Source organism: Pinus tabuliformis, chromosome 8, assembly GCF_031772625.1.
Source record: "Pinus tabuliformis cultivar Carrire ecotype Pingquan chromosome 8, CPIR1, whole genome shotgun sequence".
NCBI lineage: Eukaryota > Viridiplantae > Streptophyta > Pinopsida > Pinales > Pinaceae > Pinus > Pinus tabuliformis.
Genome location: NC_142294.1, coordinates 1136969922 through 1136988670, shown reverse-complemented (window position 1 = coordinate 1136988670; position 18749 = coordinate 1136969922).

Here is an 18749-nt window from a genome sequence, read left to right as displayed (position 1 = left end):
TAAAAGCATTATCTTATCAATTAGTGCATGGGGTGCTTTTTACAAAGCACCATAATGGAGTATTTCTTAGATGCTTGGAAGTGCACGATTCAGAGAAAGTATTGCGTGATCTCCACGATTGACCAACAAGAGGGAATTTTGCGGGAAACATAATAATGCACAAAGTTATGTTGGTTGGTTTCTATTGCCACACATTTTTCAAAGATGCTAATGCCTATGCCTGCAAGTGTCCAGTCTATGATAAGTGTGTCGATACAGGAAAGAAGTTGGCTAGCCGGTTGCAGGTTATTGTAGTGGAAGAACCATTTCCACAATGGGGCTTATATGTGATTGGTGAAATTTTACTACACTCATCAAAGTAGCACCGCTATAGACTAATTCACATGGTGGGCAGAAGCAGTTCCATTGAAATAGGTGAATGATCAGGAATTCATCAACTTCCTTAAGTAGAATATCATTTCCAGGTTTGGAATTCTAACTTCACTTGTTTTTTACAATGAAACATATATTTCATTGTTAAAATTGTATGATTTTGCATTAAAAAATATAATTTATTGAAACATTCAATTAATTAATATCCATAGGGGAATGGTCTTGCTGACTCTAAAAATAAAAACCTCATACGGATTATCATGAAGACAATTTTCACTGAATAGAGTAACTGGCACTCCACTTTGGTGAATTCCATGTGGGATGAGAGAGCCATGCCAAAACCTTCTCTGAATACGTCTGCTTACTTCTTGGTGTACGAAGAAGAAGCCATCCTACCCCTGAACATATACTTTCCTACCCCCTAGCTTTCATAGGAATCCAAGGGCAATCCGTACTTACTCGTTCAACACAGGATATACAGCCTTCACAAGGTCCAAGAAGAAAGGAAAAAAGCAAAGGAAATTTTTTCCCTTCACTATAGTCATATTAGGAGGTGGGTCGACAAGAACTCTATAGGGAAAAATGAAATTTGTGTGGGTGACGTGGTCTTGAAGTGGGACAAATTCCACGAGGAGAAAGGCAAACATAATAAGTTCCAATCGTTGTAGATTAGACCATTTATCGTACACGAAAAATCTTGGCCAAACCACAAGTCACCTTCAATCACTAGATGGAAGATTGATTATCTTCCTATTAATGGGCAAGACTTAAAACATTATTTTAAATTACGATATGGGGTTGTGCATTGCACTATGCACATAGTCTCTTTTTTGGCTTCTTTGTGGATTGGTCTTGCCTTTTGTTTCTCGTTTGGGTAAATAAGTGTTATGTGTGAATTTGTTTTCCTGGATTATTTATGTGTGGTTGAATTGAAAAGATTCTTGTGACGCCAAAACATTTGGCTAACCTTTGGTCCTACTTCCTTGTGTTTTTCACATATTTTGGGTGATGAGGTTGTGAGGGAAAGTATGATCCATCTGTAAGGATATTTTTTGTTGAATCATGACACCTGTGTCGATTATAGAAACCTTATGCCCACACTGAGTTCTTATGTTTTGGTGTTCTCACACTTATCCAAACAATAGAAGGGGAAAAGGGGAAAAAATTAAACAAGAAAACCTAAATCATATGTCTCTATATGCTTCTCTGAAGGAACAATCACTCATGCTCTCAGATCCCTCTTCCACCCATAAAATAAATAAGTTCTAATGTACAGTCCTCTTTAAATATATAAATAAAGGCGAAAGAAGAGAAAGACTTCCTGCGCTGAGAGGTAAAGCAAGGAACCTTGTTAGGGTACTGTCGAGGCTCATTGGTAGAGGAGAAATGTTTTTTTCATTGTAGTGACTCTATCAGGGTACTATATAGGCCCACTGATAGTGGAGCAACACCAGAGATGAAAAAATATACTCATAAAGTCTAACGCTTGTGAACTACACAACTGTTTCCGATTTGAGACATTACAGTATTGTTGAATACTATGATTGTGTTCAAACCAAGAAGGCACAAAGGGGGCCATTTTTATTCACGGGGTATGTGGGGAAGCCAAATTAATATGCTTGATGAATCAATAGTCCCTGAAGAACTAAGACCCTGCAAAAAAGAGTCAACCAAGAAAGAGAAGATGGAATTTTATGATTGTGTCACCAAGTGTTTTCATTGTTACAACACCCTCCAATTTTTTTCGTGCACCAAATTTTAGAGCCTTCCTTGGCCTTTTATATTGTCATTGAAAACATTGAAATCCATTCCATGTGTTTTATCTAAGTGTTTTGGTCCATTTTGCAAGAAAGGAAAAATGCTCTAATTTCACATGTTAAGTTCCGCACAATGTATATAATATTGGTTTTGTAGATTCAAGGGATTATTATTGTGGGAATGAGTTGATGTCATCGTGTAAACATCTTTCACACTCATTCCCAAAGTTATAAGAATTTTCGCACAAGTGTTGTCGTAGTCGTTGCAAAGTGTATCTTTAGTGTCACACTGGTTGTAAGTTGTATTAAAGCTTGTCACACTGAGAGAAGTACATATTTATCTATTCAATATGATTTATGTTGTGTCATCAAGTCATATCATTGTTCACATCAGCTTCAATGATCCCACACTTAGTCAAAATTTGGAAAAAATTCAAGTTAGTTAGCCTCATTCCGCCCTCCTGAACCGTGCATTGCATAGTCTCGTGCATCAAGCTACAACCCTGCCTCTTCACAGTTTGTAATCCATAGTTATTTCCTCCCAGGATAGCACAATGTGGAGTCTTTGTTCCCAAACCCGAACCTTGATCCCAAAAATTACGCAATTCATCCCTCCAGCCTGGCCCCAACTACACATTATGCAGTCTCTAAGCTCAAGCCCAGTCCTTGAGCTCCTAAGATGCACAATTACATACTCACCAGGTTTGATTTGCTTCCTATAACTGCACAGTTGGCTGAAACAGTCTCAGACTACTAATCCTAGCTCACTGAATATCAAAAATTCACAATCTTCCTACTTATTCCACCCTAAACTACATATTGTATAGTCTCAAGGCTCAGGCTTCACCCCTGACTACCTGAGATGCACAACTCCGCCGTCACTAAGCTCCTCCCTTAGCTTATCACCTAGTTCTAGCTCAGTCTGTGGATCAACATGTAGCATCTTAGACTAGGGGTTTATCAAAATGATGTCATCTTGTCATGAGTGAACTGTAGATGTAGGTACTCTAGTAGTCCATGACAGGATGATGAAGAAGGAGATAGAGAAAGGAAACATGCTAAAAGACATATTTATAGCTCGTTATGCAAGTTTATCAATCAACAAAAAGAAAAGGGGCACCATTTTCTGATCACAACTCAACACTTGATATCATTGAAAACTCCTCACCCCCAAGCCATATGGAGGTGGAAAAAAGAGCATACTTAAGAAGACACATAGGAAGGAGCAACAACAATGGCTTGACATTGCCACGTCGTCATGCAGTCAATGTAAGAAGTGTCGTGTCATGTCATGAGTCATCATATGCCACATCATTATTTTGGATTATGTAATTTACTATTCCGAAATGTATTGTAAAGTGGCATTTCGAAGGACATGTACAGAAGATGAAGAGTCATGTAAAGTTGAAAAGTCATAAGAAGTCAAACAATCATGAGGGTAGTGAAAGAGTCACAAGGAGGTGAAGCATCACCCATTGGTTATATATACATGCTCATTGTGTGAGAAAATGACTTTTCACCTTGGCTCCTCCTGCAAGGCATTATAGATACAAGCTAGTTTTTTGGAGGAGCAAGTGGTGGCTCGAACACTCCACTATTGGAGCTAGTATTGTTCGATGTCTACATGTGCCTTAGGAATTTTACTTAATCTATTAAGTTTGATGGCTATCACATTCTTCATTCATGGATTATTAATGCTTGTAATATTTTTTTGTGTATGTTTATGAATCATGTTTGTTTTCACTTGTACTAAAGTACTTCAACTATTTTGGTTATTTTATTGCTTACCATATTGAGAATGTGTTGTAATTCCCGTCAAATATTTGTGGACTATTTACTAGATTTTAGACGAATATCTCTGGCTTGTGTGTGTTTCTACGAGAGTGGTACTATTGCCTCTCCTTTAGAGGCTCACTCTGTATTCCCTCAGCAATAGAAGAAATTTGACACACCTACAATCGAACACTCACGAGGTGCACTTACTTTATTTTCGAGGGCAAACCCATGTTCCTCTCTCTTGCTTAGAGTTAGCGCCAAGGAAAATCTTTAAGAAATTGGCAACCGAGCCATATTCCAAATTGGCTCCTATCCTAAATGGGGTGAGGTCTAATTGGTACCATATATCGGGGAGATCCCTTGAATGCGAGCAGGGCTAGCACCGTCAAATAACCTTATGAACTCACTTTACCTGATTGCTTCCTTTCAGTTATACAAAACTTCGATTCAAATTCAATGCACTTGACTTACAATACTTGTCTTCTACTAATAATTATTTATGAGAGTAAGGAGTATATTAAAGAAATAAACGGTGGCAACAATAATCAAATCAAGAAGGAACCTACTACCGGTTGTCGTCTACGTGTAAAGAAAATAAAGGAGCAAAATTCATGAATTATTTTTATGGTAGACATTAATCATAGAACTTATTCAAGAAAGAATGAAGCTTGACTGTTGGAAGGAATGTCATTTTGACTTCCTATATGATGGATTCCGTACTCATGGAATCTTCATAACCTTTGAACAAAGAATTAATGATGGTGCGTATATACCTTATCAAATGTAACTGTCGTTGCCCTTTTGCATGGGCATTTAAATGCATATTGATTATTGTGTAGAGTATATAAGACATTTGTTTACTGCATGTAAACATATATAAATAGATTATGTGGTATACATAACTATTCAATAACACATATTAAATATGTGGTAGTTCATAGATAGTTGTCATCATGGTCAACTTAATAAATGCGATGCATGTAATTTGTTGTTGTTATACAACACAATGTTGTATAGTTAATTATTTCTCTGTCGTACATTCCGCACTTAGTCGTAGGTTCATGAACACTCATTTAACTGGTATGTTTGCATTCTCAAGGTGTTTTGGTTGTAATATTCATTGATGTGGTCTGAGGCCAGATTTTCTAGTTGTAAAATTGAATTTATAGGTGTTTTTTTGACCAAATTAAATTGGAATTGTTCTGGTTGTGTTCCAAAAAATTGAACTCAGTAGAACAAAATTCGCTCAGTATTTGAGCTTGGCTATATTCTTCCCTATTTCTTTAGTAGACAACCTTCTCGACGAATTGGGTTTTGATTTTGGGGATTTTTTTCTCAGCCCGTTCTTATACATATTCCTCCGTAGAATCTTCTGAGAAAGTCCTTTGATCAAATTTGACTAAAAAACTGAGTGGTTTCTATTTAAAAAGGAGAGATTTGATTGAAAGATTGAGTGGTTTCTGTTTTACGAGATTTTTTGTTTGTTTATTGCACTAATTGGATTATGTAAGGAAATTTTTAAGTTTTCTCCCTATGCACCTTTTGGTTGCCTATTAGGGCCTCGTGGGGATCCGTTTTGGTTGTATTTTATCTCTTCTGCAGTTGAGTTTCCTTGTCTTACAGGGCTTAAAGCCTGCTACACAAAAACCTAAAGATGTATCTGGAGGAAATTAGTTTTTGGGTACTTTTTTTTTAAGTTCTTCGAATACCTTTGAAAAGGTGAGGTTCATTGTGTTCATATTCGGGATGCTGTGACTAGAGCTTATGCAATCATTCTGAGCACATTTTTCTTTGAAAATATGATCATAAAGTAATCTGCATGGAAGATTGTGTGGCATTTTAACGTAATTAAAGAAGTTTTGAGTTCCAGTCTCAATAGGCCACAATCTTGTTATTGGGTTGCGACTTTGATTAGGGGGCAGTAGCTGCAATTTCGCATTAACATTCTCAAACAATCCCAAACCGACAACGTAAAGGTCAGTCTTTTCTCTAAAATTTATTAGTTCAAAATATTTATCCCATAATTGGTCCCCCCATCACAACCCTACGGTTTCTTACTATCAGCCTTAGAAAGCCTCGTCTAATCTAATTGTCTGCATAAAACTAAAAGCCAAACTGCACTCCACAGTTCCTAAACATACCCACAGAATGGCCATGGATTTTGCACATATCCCTCATTGGCTCTCGGGTAAAAGGACACATGAAATGACCTTTTCCTCATCTTCTTCTACATCATCCCTACCCTTGCCATCTTCTTCTTCATAGAATTCCACCATTGGTATGAGAGACGAAGATATACTGAAACTTCCATCAAAGCAGGAAGCTCAGATTCCTCCAAGAAGAGTGAGGAGGAAATACCATAATCGAAGTAAACCCAGGATGGACAGAGAATATGATTCGGTATTAGTGCCCTCTAATGGGTGGTGCATTTCAGGCTCAATGTTTGATGACTTTGTTTGGTCTATTGGATGATATGAACCCCATACCCCTAATTTCTCTAGTGAAAATGAGTCCGATAATAGTTTTGGTACCTTGCTATGGGCTGCCTCATCCTTCGGAGACCGTAGATTCCAGAAGGTCTTCTTTGTATATTGGTGCAATGAGTCCCAAGACCCAAATATTCAATGCCATTCTCTCCAGCCTCTCAAATGACTCATCTGCTACTGGTTAGTATATTTCTTGCCAATGTTTAGCCCATAATCTGCGAAAGAAATTATTAGTATATTGTAGATAATGTAGTGATATATTTTGGGCTTTATATTTATCTGTTGGTTGAAGTCATAGATGTGTGTTTCATTTCCAACTTACTCTAGTAAGGAAATTTTCCTCCTTTACAGAGCAGTAGAAGCACATCTTGTAAATGCAAATAATAATGAAAATTTTCCTCCTTTACCGAGCACTAGAAGCACACCCTGTAAATGCAAATAACAATGAAAATTTTATTTCTTTACAGAGCATTTCATCCTCTCCCTCTATATGTATAGTGCAACCATGATGGCCTGCGATGGGCTAACATTCACTAGGGAGAATTGAGATTTGGTGAGGAAATATCATAACCCTCACTTTACCGGTCACAAAAGCCCTCAATAGAAATAGATATAATTCCTTTGGAGCTTGGCATGCCCTTACACACCCAGCGCTGTTCAACCCTACTCATCACCATATCTTTTCCAAGTATACAAGCACCCATTGAGGATCAATATATATTTTTGGAAACTTGAACACCATGATGGAATGCCCCACCGTTTTGAACACTGGTGGGTCAAGTTTAATAAATTAAATTATCATTTTTCATGAGGGTCTCTGCTATATAATTCATCTATCCGCGTTGATGTTTTATTTCCACTCATGTACTATAGAATATTAAATAAGCATCCAAGCATATTGTTTCGCGTAGTCTATCGACATCATTGTAAAAAATTTAGCCGTATGAATTTTTGATGTAATGTTTAGTGCCAAATTTACATAGGAATCACCTTTGCCTTGTTCAATAGCTAAAGTTTACTGTTGCATAAGAAATCTTGTTTCTTTCACTATAATCTTGTATGCTGGAGTTTACTACTGCATAAGCAATCTTGTTACTTTTGCTGCTAATATTGTTTCTTTGGCTGCTAATATTGTATTTGCACGAGGTGGACTCATATATAAACAATGTTTTCCTAAAGAAAGTTACACTAGCAACCATGAAATCCTCCTTTTATTTCCCTTCTACGGACGATATGATTTCTCTTTGTGGCAGTGCACAATTTATATTGTTTCTCGAAGCAATAGTTTCACATAAATCTCTTTCCATTTTATTATTATCTTTATATACATATTTTTTTTCTCATAGTAGTATTGAACATAGTGGTATTCTTCAACCGTTGAATGACATTATTTAACATTTTGTTGTAAACACTCTGTCAAATGCTTGTTTTCTCGATAGGCCACTTCGCTGGAAATTTTGTTGCCAACAACAAAATGGAGTTGGCCATGGAGTTCCATATGATTTTTCACTAACATTTTCTTAGGTGTGCAATTGATTTGCGTTGAAGTACTTATACAATTTCATCTTCTTCTCATTACCATGAAATTGGCATATCATACAATTTTTTCAGTGGCTTCATTCCGTAGATATAGAGTGAGACTCTATTAGTAGCTGCCAAGTTCTTGATTCCTATAACAACCCATTTGGATTTGAATTATTCTTTTCTCATTCACTTCATTTGGGCGCGTGTCCCCACTTTTTTATTAAAAAAAACAAATTTGGAACTACAATTTTCAACTCCCAAACGTTCGCTTGAACACTTCTTCTTGAATCAATTTACACTGCATCATTTCATTTCATCATCATATTATTTTTAAGGAAAACATTCTCTCATAGGCTTTTCAATCTTCTTTATTTCTTTGAGATATTTCTAAACCTTTTCTATCTCCTCGTAAATAGACTCTCATTTTATAGTACTTTGTGAAGTGACTTCTCTATATACACATCCTCTAAGTACTCTTCATTTTGACAATCTATATGCACGTACTTTATTCTTTTCTGGTATCTTTTCACTTCTACTCTCTCCTTCACTTTTATTACCAATGAAAATCCCAACATGTTTTCCTTTGCAAATCTATTTCTACTTTTAATCTCGGTTTAAACGCATAACTAGAAGATTTTCTTGGGATATCATGACCCAGGAATATAATAGGCTTCTAAAGACCATTCTTAATTCTTGTCCAGACTCCAAACCAATAGGTTACTCGTCAAGTATCTTTGACAATGTATTTTCACATTTGGGAGAACAACTATCTATCAATTTCCTTGTCCTTGGCCCCCACTGCTTATATCCATCTAGAAAGGTACTTGAACACAACGCCTGCTGAGCTAGCTGTTTGACTAGCGTTACGACCAAGCCAATTACGGTAATAATACTCGTATTATTTCTATAATAAAACAAAGAAATACTTATCTTTGAAAGTAAGGGACTCCAATTATGGCTAAGGCATTTAGCCGAATCAATATCCAGAACAGGTCTTACTAAAGGTAGGTCCTAGTAGTTAAGAGTGTGTTCTTTTGAAATCGCAGAAGTAACAAAATAAGTGCAACTTCATAATGGTCAGACCACTCTTCTATACAAAATATTATGCTTCATTGCCAACTATCTATGATGATGTCATGGAGAACAAAGATAAGAAACATATGAAGAGAATGTACATCTTGATAGCGAGCTCCACTAAAGCTATCATTCTCACATGTAATGTAGGTTAATCTTTCACCCATAGACATATTTGGTGAATGGATATTGAATGCCTTTCTTAAATGGTTGTAAATATGCTTCTCAAAATTCTTCAACTCTAAAGAACAATTCATTTGATTGTTACCCCATAAAATTCAGAGACAACCACTACTGTAAGTAAAGATACACGTGGTTTACAAACAGATTGCGAGAGATATAGTTACATTGCTTAAGAATACTTGATTATCTATTTTCGATACATACAATTAGAAACCTACTATAAAATTGTTTTTTATTGCTGATTAGGTATATTTTCAAAAGTAGTGGCACTTTGGGATCGACTGTTGACACTGCGATGCCATGAAGTACACGATCTTGCTTTTGTGGTAGATGTCAGAGAGAGAATTCTCGTTGAGAATCATTCAGATCGTAATGATGTCTCATTAAGAATAAAAAGTTACCATTCATATTAAAGAAACAAGTATCATGACCAAAACAATTGCAATGGCTCGGACCTGTTTATTTTGAAAATGTTTTAGCTTCGACACGTACTTGCTACTTCGGAGTCGTTCTTGTTTTTATTGTTTTGAATAAAAAAACATAAGTTATCAATTCAGTTTTATTCCTAATTGATATGATGGAATCTGTAAATTATTTTATATGGTGAGAAGAGTTAGACTAGCTTATTATTACAGTGATAACTATTACACTTATCCTGATTTATTTTACGTTAGAATCACTAAAGATAGAGAATAGTGATGGTAACCTAGTGAAGTTTACTAGAAGCACCTTAGCAACATATGGATACAAACAAAATAAGTAGAAACTAATTAAAATAATCAATTTTTAATGAATTTTTTATTCCAAATAGTGTGGTCTATTACAAAATACTATTCAATAATTTATAATTTTTAAATAAACATATATAGTGTTGAAATTTAATAAATTAGTATAACCACATTGGTAAATGTTGTTGATACAAGTTTGGCCTATGAAGGGTAGAGACTGATGCAAATTAACTTATATCAACCACATTATTAATGTGGTTGTGCTATTTAAGGGTGTGCGTGCATGGGGAGAAATAGTAGATGGTGGTTAACTATGGAAAATACATTTCCGTCAATATAGAGTTGACTATGGATAATCATGTTTGTGGACAATTAATTATAGTTAACTATTTTAGCTTATGGTTAACTATGGTCTACCATGGCTATTCAAGTTTTATCATGGTATACCATTGTGCACCATATTTTTTTGTCATACACTGTGGTGGTGTGTTCACAATGGAAGGCCATGGTTGACATTGTTCCACCATGGTGACCACTTTTTACCATGTTTGACCATTCTAACCATGATTTTCCATGTTGATAAGGGATTGACAATTGTTTTCCAAGGTTGACTATTGTCAACCAAGGATGGCCATGGTTAGTCATAGCTCATTGTTGGCTTAGGGGGTCCTGACCAACCAAGAAATCCCTACACTACTGGCCCTTTCGACAACAACCCACATAGCACAAGTTGCAGTCTCACTCGAAGCAGTATCAGGGGATGCAAGAACCAAATTTCTTCATTGAGAGACTATTGTGATGTCTTTTAGTGCCTCATATCTTCCTTCGCATAGATCGATACACTCTTAGGGCACATTGTTGCAACTTTGTCAAAATGGCCTTTAGACCTTCAAGAAGGTCTATGATCGATCTTTGTGGACCTTTAACAGTCAATATAGCTACTTACGCGAATAAGAAAGTAGTCCTAAATTAGGGTTCGTGCAGATCTACTTAAGTTATTAATAAACATCAGAGAATTCATCTGTCTTCACGAAATTACATAAACATGCTTGCATACATCATTTAATAGTTATTCAACAGATTCGCGCAACATTCAATCAATGTTCCATAAAATGCATTATCCATAAGAAGAATATATCACTAACAACAATAAACATAAATATATAGGAATTTTTCAGTAACTATCTTTAGTGATCTTCAATTTATATTTACAGACTCAAAACTACCCTACACAATTAGTTGTAGGGGTCCATGCACTCAGCTACAAACTCTAGTTAGGCCTCTGCACACTCAGTTGCAGAGCCTTTCTTCTCCTATCTAACCCACTTCTCTGTGTTATTACCTCTCTTCTATTGATCTGTTGCCTATCATCATATCAAAGACATGCCTTAGACTCTCTAAGGCACACCTATTTATAGCATTTTTCGTACAATACCATTGCCCGCGGACCATGGGTGGATCTCAAAATCGCCTCAATCTTTACATAAAACAAGGGGTTAAACCCATTTTGAATCATAATTATCTACGGGTTTCGCATCCACAAATCACAGAAACTTTACATTAATTACAGAATTCTACCAAAACTTGGGTTATCTTAACCCCAAAACCGATCCAAGGGACCCCATCCCAATGGGCCCCCAACACAAAGATCATGACTTGCCCTCGAGTCACTCGGCTGGTGCTATGATATTGCTGCGAAAATCCCCTAACTCCGCCTGGATTACTGTGACTTTGACAACGCTCTAATTTTCTTCCTGCTTGACTTCCTCAACTAACATTTTTGTAGCTGGTTCTTCTGCGACTAGCCTCATTGTCTACTATGTCTCCTGCAAGCCTTTAGGTTTATCCTAGATGGTCGTCGTGACTTGATAAGAATTTTCCAACCGACTACAACTGTGCCTTTAACAAGGCCTCCTTCTTCTATGCTTCCTCTACCTACGCTAGGAGCTCTTTTCCCTCCTGTAATTTGGCTAACCATTGCATTGGTTCTATGGAGCGCATCATTGCCCTAACTTCATCATATTACTGTTGTAGCTCCCTGACCTCTGTATTCAGTGTCTACAGGTTTGGATCCACCTATAGATTGGTCACCAACTCCATTTCTTTCTCGAACAATGTGACACAGTCAGCAACTATGGCATCCAAGGGTATCCATTCCTTCTTTTATCATGGCTCTGCACTGCTCTCGGACCTCAGGCTGAATCGTGGGCTACAACTTTAACTGCAGCTCTTTGATCTTCATATTGAGTACAAAATAAACTTGGCCAACCTCTGCTTTAGGTTCGTGCACCTTTCCTTAAAAGCCTATGTTTTGGCAGCAAACATCTTCTCATTATTCACTCTGTATTCACTGATGAGGTTAAGGGCGCACTACTCTCGCACTCTTAAGTCATCTTCCACCCCTACATGCAGAGCGTCGAGGGTCTCGTTGGAGAGCACCGCTATATTTAGTGCAATGTTCTTGATCGTACTGAGTATGATACAATCATCGACGTTTTCTACACGAAGGGACCTGTCTATCAATTCTATAGTTCTAAGGTCAAGGGTCCTTACAAACTCCACTACTTGGCTTGTCCCAGGTTCTAGGCTCACTTGCTGTATTTTCGCTTGTCCGGTGCCCACCTGTATTCTACCTACCTAGACGTGCAACTCACACAAATTCTTTTGGATGCTCCCTAGCATCTACATGTACTGCTGCTCAAACTGTTGCACCACCTCAGTTTTGGTATCCCTGATCTTGTCGAGATCACCTTTGGTTAAGACCATGGGATCCGTCTGAGACTTGTCCGATTTCTTCTTTTTCCATTGACCTTCCTGCTGCTCCTTACCATGCTTCTTCAGAATAAATGGGGTGCTCTACCCCTCATCTCCGTCGCCGCCTTGCTCTGAAAGTTCTTCCTCTTCTGTCTCTGGTGATGGTGACTTGTGTTTTTTTTGTTCTGTCTGCTCCTCAGCAGTGTGCTCTTGCTCCACTTGAGCCTTCTTTACGGCTTCCTTTCTTTTCTGATCTGCAAGTGTACACACAGCTTGGTTAGTTGCCTCCTTTCTCTTTGCGCAGTAGAACTTCCTGCGCCCATGCTTGTTCCAACATCTAAGTTTGAGGGGGCATGCCACTCTGCAGGCCATCTTTCTATCACCTCCTACACATCTATTTCCATCACCAATTATGGAAAGTGTTTCCATTTTTACTGTGGATCCTTCCGCACTTAAATGTACACTCTATGGAAATCAGGCTTGAATGTCGCGTAGGGTGACAACTGCATGAACAAGGTTGGGAACAACCTCAGATATTGGTTAATGGCCATGAAGAGAGTCAATTCCATAAGGACCCAAAATATTGTCATCTCTGTGATCTGCACGAGGTCCTTTGTAGCCCATAAGGAAGCGAATTGTGCTGCCTTTGGCAATCCTTCCTCAAGTGGAGGAAACTAGGTATCCTTCGCTAATTCCCACGTGACAAGTACAATGGAAAACAACAACCAAGCATAATGAAACAACTTGTTTTCATCTTGGTCCTCTCACTAGTTTACGAGGAACTCCTGAGAGAGGTATTTGGACCAATTGAATTGTACTCCCTTCATGCACTAGGAAGACAGGGAAACTACAAGCACTAGAACTTTATTTGCGTGAAATTTCCTGATCAAATTCCCTGCTAATATTTGAGTGGCCAATTGAACTGTGGGGTCTGAGATAGATAGAATTTAATACCCGCATGACTTCTTTACGAGTTTGTAATATTTATTTATTCTTTCTGCAAGGTCCTTCTCCCCCGTCTTTCCTCGAAACTCCTTATTCGGGTTCAGACCTTCGTAGGACAGGCGCGTAATTATGTGAATTAACATATCTGTAATGGGTATAGGCCCTCCTAGCCATAAGAACCCATTATGCACCAAAGTGTGCGGCTGGCACACACAGATTGTATTAATCGAGGTGCGGTGATAATGAGTCACCCACAACAAATTGAGTAACCTAGAGTTCTCGACACCGCGACACATTCCTCCATTTCTAATGCTGTAACATCTGACTCCGCATAGTAGACACACCTCATGTACTTATCCGTCACTATGTCTGGAAACCTAGCGTGATCCGCGATGTCCCAATCCTCCATTTTCAACAATGGGATCCGCACGAGCTACAAGCCTTCAAAAGGAACCTTCTCCATTAGCATGGATGTGGAAATGGTAAATTTCATCGAATCTGGGTCATTTGTGACCTTCGTCTTTCCCCTCCAGAGAGGGATATACTCAGGTAGATTCATTATAGGTTCCACCACTTGAGCATCAATATCTTCCATTCCCTAGCCTTCTTCCACCTCCAAGTCCACGATTTTCTCTGGCTGCTTGTATTCCTTTTGTTTTGCTTGTGATGTAGAATGCTTTCTTGGTGATTCGCGCACTAGTACTGACTTGTTATGCTTGTCCTTCTTCGGTTTAGCTGTTTGGGTTTCTCTAGAAAGGGTATGCTTCGGCCTAGGCGATCTCAGTGCCATAGGCACACGAGTTGGATCTTCGATACTTAGCACTTATGGGGAAACTCTTTCAAAGGCAACATCACCACCAGTACACATGGTTTCAACAAGACTCAGTCTGTTTTGTACAATAAATTTATCGTTCAGCTTTGACAGCTTAGCAAATGTAGGGCTTGCGACTAAATCTTCCAAATATGATCGGTTCATAGGCGAAAAACAACAAATATTACTAACAATTCTGAGAGTACAAAGTGTTCTCTTTTGGACCAACACATGTAATTTATAGGGGTTTTTGAATTCAAATCCAATCATTCCCCCCAATTTCTGACAATTAATGTTGTTTTGGCAGCAGATCTTCAAAAATTTTGCCTTAAATGCTGCCAGCCCACTCCTCTTAACCATATTTTGTCTTTCAAGTGATGAACAGTGACTCCAATGGTCACTTTTCTGCTATGATGCGCAGCAGCTCCCTGAGCATAGCTTCCTAGGTTGCAACTTCAATATTTTTCATGCAGCCTGCCTACTACATAGTCCTCCAAATCAGGGAGTGTATTTTATAGTCCCGTGCTCTATTGCAACTTCTTGGAGCACTAAGACTATCCTACTACCATATAGTCATTGTGGAGTATCCCTTGTATACAACTTCAATCAACTCCCATTCACTCTCCCCGGAAAAAGTTCTCCATTCGGCTTTGTGAGCTGAATTGCGCCTCCATCTATAATTTATTTAATAATAAATGGCCCTAGCCAATGAATCTGGAATATTTCCTAGAAAATTAGTGAATTTACTATCATATAGCAAAACAAGATCATTTTCATTGAACGTGCACAGCTTGATGTGGCAATCATGCCATGCCTTCTCGATTTCCTTCTGTACTTGCTGATGAAATCATACCAAGAATCGGTCCTCTCCAAACTCCATTAGTTCCACGAGTCGTTCCTCCAAGGCCTCGTGATCTGCCATACTTGTGAGAGTTTCTATGTCTAGACTAGGCATAATATACTCCATCGACATTAACGCTTCTACACCATATACCAATCAAAATGGTGTTTTCCCTGTCAACTTCTTATAATTAGTCCTATAAGGCCATAGTACCACGGGCATGCGTACATCCCAGTCATTTTGCTGCACATTGCAAATCTTCATCATCATGTTATCCAAAATCTTGTTGAAGGCTTCAACAGTTCTGTTGGCCTATGGGTGATACAATGTAATCTTCTGATAGTAGACCTGGAATTCTTCTGTCAATGCGTTGATGATTTTGTTCAGAAAGTGCATACCTTTGTCACTCATAAACACTTTTGGGAAACCAAATTTGGTTAAGACATATTCAAAAAAAACTTTTGTTGTTGTAGCCCTTGTACAACCTTCAACAGGCTATTCCTCTACCCATCTGGTTAGATATTCTGTCGCAGTGATGATATAGTGCACACCAGTTTTCTTCCCTCGGGGATGAATTGGCCCAACGAAATCAATCACACATTTTTTGAATGGAAATTCATCCCTTCACGATGGTTTTCTAGTTCTCTGACATGCATAAGATGCCTTACAATATGCCTTGGAAGCCTTGCGTAGTATTGGCAACCATACACCCAAACACAAAATCTTCTACACAGTCACCTTTCCTGCATAATGACCTCCAGTAGCCCCTACATGAGCTTCAGCAAGAATTCTATCCCTATCAAAATCAAGCACATATCTTTGCCATATTTCATGAGCACCCATCTTATACAAATGTTCTGCAATAACTGAAAAAACATTCGCACACACTATGAGTTTCTTCTTTTGTTGAATTGTATATCCTTCTGGTGGCATCCCCGTAGTCAAGAAGCGAATAATATCTGCAAAATGATTGTTAGCTACGTGCAGTGCAAAAAGTTGTGCATCTAGCAATCATTGCTCTAGATTATCAGGCTCCTCTCCTATTTCGATCCGCGATAGATGGTCAGGTCCTGCATTTAACCTCCCTACCTTCACAATTACTTCAAAGTCATACTCCTGGAATAGCAACAACCGTATGAATATCTCCCACCCCAAAACAGGCTTATTGACTAGGTATTTAAAGGCAGAATGATCTATGTACATTTTTAAATGACCTCTTAATAGATAATATCTGAACTTCTGTAGTGTGTACACCATAGCCAATCCTTCACGCTCATTTGTTGAGTAATTCTTCTCAGCCATTGATAATTTCCTACTGATGAAGGCTATAGGGTGGTCCATTTCTCCTTCACCAACTTGTGTTAACAGTTCACCCAATGTAATGCAAGAGGCCTCCACATGTACGTGAAACTCATTTTTCCATTCAGGGAATACCAAGATCAACGCGGTGACCATATTTTCTTTCAAGACATCTAATATGCGCTGACATTCTTTGTCTCAACTGAATGTTGTGTACTTCTTCAGTAGTTTCTCCATGAGGACGGTAATTTGAGCATATTCTTTGATAAATTTTTTGTAATATCCCGTATGTCCTAGCATCACGCGCAACTGCATAACATTCCTCAAGGCCTCCAAATTCACAATTACTGCAATCTTTACAGGGTCAACCATCAGCCCTTGCTTGCACACCATGTGACCTAGCAAGATTCCAAAGGTAACACAGAAGATGCATCATTTCAAATTTAGCACAATCTGGTATCTGCGACACGTGTCCAACATGAGGTGTAGACTTTCTACATGGTGCTTTACTAATCTTAACACTATCTAGTCATCAAAGTACACTTCTAAGAACTTATGAATGAACTCCTTGAACGTTGCAATGACTATGTGAGAAAATATCGCAGGCGCATTCTTGAGTCCAAACGACATCACAGTGTATTGAAAACAACGCCACTCCATCGCGAAGGTCATTTTACTCATATCCTCAAGCGTGATCTTAATCTGATGATACCCCGAAAACTCATCAATGAATGAGTAGGCCTCCTACCCTCTAACATTGTCTAATACTTCATCGGTAAATGACGTTCGGAATGGGTCATGGACACACGCATCATTAAGCTTCCGCAGATCTACGCAAATGCTTATCTCATCGTTATGTTTCTTCTCCTAAACCAGCATCGCGCTCACCCAAACAAACTCTTCCACCAATTCTATGATGCCTACTTCCAACATCTTATCCAGATCTAGGAAAACTTTTTCTTTGCATTTAGGATTAAGGCGATATGACCTCTATTTAATAGGTTTTGCATCCAGCTTCAGAGTGATCTTCATAACACCATGGAAAATTTTATGGGCTAATATTCGTAGGTGGGCTAATTTTCCATGTTTTTTCTAAAAAAATGATTCGCCAATTTCCATTTTTCCTAAAAATGATTCGCCCAAATTTTACAATATAAAGTTATTTTACCTTGAAAATTGCCAACATTATATAGAGATTATATATAAAATCATTATAAATTTGAATAACTTTATAAATATATCAATAAACATTTTATACAAAGCGAATCAGCTTATGATTGAATGCCCCTGCGTGGGTTATTTTTGGTTTTTATACATAGTGGATATTTGTAACAAAACAGTACACCCCCCTGGGTTACCTGAATATTTATTTTTTGATTTTTGACAGTAAACTCCATTGCCACATTTACAGCATATGCCTTTGGGCATCCACAACATGTATTTCTATTTATGAAATTATGAATTTTCTTTCCTCAGAAAAAATATCAATAAACATTTTATAGTTTGCATATTAGGTTCTAGTGAGATTCACCAATTTTTTTAAAATTCAAGATAATTTTCCATCCTTAAAATTTTCCTGCATAATGCCCAAATCTCTCATTATGCCCTTCAAATCCAAAAACTTGGTAGGGAAGAGATCCTAATATTAGCGGAGTAACTCAAAAAATTTATCCAATCCCAATAATCTCTAATCTTTGCAAACATCATTTTTGCTTCAGTACCAATGTGGACTTGCTTTCCCTTCAATGACATGGTGATATCAGGGTTGTATATTTGTGGGGCCTTGACTTCGCAATGCCCTTTTGCCCCTACAATATTAGTGTTCCTCAAATCTTAATCCTCCTCTTCAATGGTCACATTATAGAATTCCAGTGCATGGCGCAACTAGGTGCTCCAGTCTAGTTGGATCCATTCCATAGGTTCTTGCAGCACTTCGAATATAACTTCCTTAATCTCATGTAGAGCTTCATCGATGTTGGCGAAGCCATCTTCAAAGATGAAGGTTAATAAAAACCCTTCCCTCAATATATCCCACTCTGCGGTGCCATGGCGGAGCTCCGTTTCCAGATACTAGTTGATGGGAATTGTATCGAAAGTATGGAAAAACATGTGTACCCATTCCAATTGCACTTTGGTCCCCCATGCTTTAGTTCATTTTTCTAGGTGATCGCACAAATCATCCTTCCCGTTATATTTCTC